We start from the raw sequence: 3,939 nt of genomic DNA on the forward strand, positions 1-3,939 counted from the left end.
AAAAAAAAAAAGAAAAAACGAAAGGAAAAATATGAAAGGTAAATAAAATGGGAACATGGATATTACTACAGCACTAAAATGTATTATATTTGATACTGTCTTGATTTGTATGTGTAAATCATTTCCTGTTTAGCACCTGGCTCAATGCCAGACTCCTAGAGATGCTCAGTGTGCATAACTGCCTCAGAATGGACCAAATGTAAAGAATTATCAAAGGTCAATCAAAAGCAACTGTTGGACTGGGCGCAGTGGCTCACACCTGTGATCCCAGCACTTTGGGAGGCCGAGGCGGGCTGATCACTAGAGGTCAGGAGTTTGAGACCAACCTGGCCAACATGGAGAAACCCCATCTCTACTGAAAATGCAAAAATTAGCTGGGAGTAGTGGTGTGCACCTGTAATACCAGCTACTCGGGAGGCTGAGGAAGGACAATCGCTTGAACCCAGGAGGTAGAGGAGGTTGCAGTGAGGTGAGATTGTGCCACTGCACTCCAGCAAGCCTGGGTGACAGAGCAAGACTCCATCTCAAACAACAACACAACAAACCACCGTTGGGACTATTACTCTGATCTTAATAAAAATGTAGTATGAATAAAATATCCAAAATAGGGACTTGTTTCACTGCCTATTTCGTATAAGAAGTCATTTATTATTTAGCTTAAGGTAGCAGACCAAATGTATGCCTTTGCTGGAAATCTTGTCAATAATGAGGCAAAAAAAAAAATGAACCAAGAGAACATAAGGGGGATAATAAGTGCATCAGAAACGTTGACAAATTTCTGGGAGATGGGAAATGGATGGAGTGTATGGACCTATAATGAGGAGTCACAGAGAAGTAAAATGGAAAGGCAGGACCCTGGAAAGGCTGTGGGCTGACGTCACTGAGCTGAAGGGTAGAAATGAGGAGAGATGGGCACGGGAAACAGGACCAATACTTGAAAGTCTTTCTGCAGATCAACTGCTACTAGTCAGGACTTCACCCAAACATGCATCCCAGGGAGTACAGTTAAAAATAATAAAAATACAATAAAAATAAAAGTAAGACTTGTCTCGAGAGAAATTGAATTAACTGTTCTAGGGGAACTGAGGCTTCTACTTGGGTACTTGTTCCTGAGAATAAAGCACTTTGTATTGTTGCATTTTGGAAGTGAAGGTCTAAAGGCACCCTGAAGTGAAGTCTGTCTGACATTTGATCTTGATGCTGGAATCTTTAAAGCCACAGATAAGAAAAGATGGCCCTTGCTACTATGTAGCTGTGTCCTAAGCTACTTGCGTAGACACAATTAATGGGTTCCAACTTTTTAATTAACTGCAGATGAAATACAGAAGACCCCATAATAGTTCCAGCACAGAATGTTACTGTGGTAAAGGTGTGGTTGACAGAGGCCAAAGAGAAAAAAAGGTGGAAGAAGATCTGGGTAGGGTCAACACATCTGTGTGTGCTGGCTAAGGATAGAAGAATAAACAGTGATTTAATGTTACTTTAAGTTGCAAAGATATCTAGCAGAGGCATGGAGAATAATCATACAACAGCATATGACTGCAAAAAGTCAAGAAGAAGAAGGTAGAGACAGGGAAAGGAACAAAAACACAAGTGAGGAAAACCCCATTTTTCATCCTGGGCAATCACTAGAGATCCAGATTTGATACATTAGGAAACTGAGGAATGAGCATGTGATTTAGAAAGATGAGGGTTACTTCAGAAAAACCAAAGTTAGAAAAGGTTTAAATTTGCTTTGTCTTGGGGAGCACCGGGGGAGGGGCAGTACTTTTTACTATAAACTCTGTGTGTACTATCGTATTTCTTTACCATGTACAAATGTTTTTGATCCAAAAATGAAATAAAAATCACTAGATGAACTTATCTTAATGTGAATTTGTCACACATATTTTTAATGGCTTATATTGTTAGTTGCATATGATTAGTATATTTGTGGAGGTTGTTTTGTTTTGTTTTGGTAGAAACAGGGTTCTCCCGTACTGCTCAGGCTGGTCTGGAACTCCTGGGCTCAAGGGAGCCTCCAGCCTCAGCCTTCCAAAGCACTGGGATTACAGGCATGAGTCACCACACCCGGCCAACATTTGTGTTTATATGCAGGTAGTAACAGCTGTGCTACTATTCAGTATTTTTCTACGAAATACTGACATATTAGCTGATCCCAAGGGCACTAATGGCCCTCCATTTAGGGGAGTGCTTTGCTGTTCACTTGTGGGTACCATTTAATTAGGAAATGGGTAAATGGAGAGGACTAAGCTCAGAGAGGCAAGGGAGAAGATATTCTTGGCCTTGTCAATGGGGTAGGATGGGGGTGAAGGCAATTGACTGAGGTGCTGCCAGACTGTATGTGGCCTTGACCCCAGATGGCACCTTAACTGTCGTTGCTTTTGTCCACCTGCCTCTGCCATGGAGTCCACCAGGAGGGGTCAAAGCTAAGCTGGACTTGGACATCTGGGCTGGGTTGGTAGGTGGAAATGCTGTCTTGGTGGCCAAATGGGTCCTTCCAAGCTCCTGGGATGAGTGTGAGAGACAGACCTTCAAAAATAGGGAGAGGGGAGGACTAGGGAAGACAGAGTGGAAGCTAAACAATTGTATGTCACAATGAAGGGGAAAAAAATGGGACAAATTTTAAAACCAGAACCAACTCCTAAACTTTAATTCTGATGTTCACAACAGAAAGAATAAAGTTCAGATTCTGACTAGAATCCCTCCCTTAAATTTAGAGCGTTGTCCTGGGAAGAGAGAACGTGTCAGGCCCTGGGTGACTTCAGCGGTTTATGTGCTCATTCTGCAAATATTTACATAGAGGCCACTTCCACAACAGTTTTTTTCTGGCCAGGAGAGAAGACACATCCCCATAGCATTCTTTTCCTTGCTATTTTTTGCCTTGCCAGGAAAAAGTGATTTTGGAATCTGAACATTTCCCTGCTAAGCCTTGGGATTTTTGATTTGTCACAGAGCACCTGTGTTCCTTTTGGTTTCACATAAAATGATAATTGGACTGTAACCTAGAGACATAAGGTTTTGTGGGCTGATGGATGGTAAGATTTAAAAGCCTGAGTGTTCTTGTTTCTTCACCTTCCCTTTGTGAGACTTCATGCCAGCATTTTTCTCTTTGTGCATACAACAAAAACAGAATTGCTATCCTCTTCTCTGAGGATAGTAAATCACTTGTATCTAGTTCCCTGTCAGTCCAGGGTCTTCACATGTCCACATGTCCACATGTCCACGGGATTGTTTTTCTCCAGGCTGTTTGGACCCATTGGTATTTGCTCTGAACATAAGAGAGATGGAGAACATTAATTTGGGAAACTCAAGTCCCCGAGCTGTTGAAACTTCGTTTTGAGATGCTGAACGTTTTCTATGGAGGTTGGGACAGGAGGTTAAATATTCTAATACTTTTTTTATTGAGAGTGTGGAGTGTGGCAGACATTGTGCCAAATGTTTTATATAATTATTTAATGCTTATCATGATGACGAAGAACACGTTGTTTTCCTCACTTAACAAACAAGGAAACTGAGCTGTGAGATACAAGGAGGTAACTTACAAGGATGCCTGAGATAGTATGAGTAATGGTTAGTGAAGAGTATAAGCCTTCAAACCAGGCAATACTGCCTCGTGTGTGTGTGTGTTTGAGTGGGTAGATGGGGTACCCAGACACCTTTCTTTTCAATTTTGGGAAGAATGTTCAAGGCAGTCTTTGCCTGAAGAGGAAATGGCAGGGGTATTTGCTGCTGCAAGTAACTGTGCTCAAGGCTAGCCTGGAGGCCAGGCACAGTGGCTCACACCTGTAATTTCAGCACATTGGGAGGTCAGGCAGGAGAATTGCCTGAGGACAGCAGTTAGAGACCAGCCCGGGCAACATAGGAGGACGCCTTCTCTACAAAAAATAAAAAAGTAGCCTGGTGTGGCGGCACACTAGGTGAAGGATGGCTTGAGCT

The sequence above is a fragment of the Mandrillus leucophaeus genome, unplaced genomic scaffold (genome assembly GCF_000951045.1).
Source record: "Mandrillus leucophaeus isolate KB7577 unplaced genomic scaffold, Mleu.le_1.0 Scaffold223, whole genome shotgun sequence".
Taxonomy (NCBI): domain Eukaryota; kingdom Metazoa; phylum Chordata; class Mammalia; order Primates; family Cercopithecidae; genus Mandrillus; species Mandrillus leucophaeus.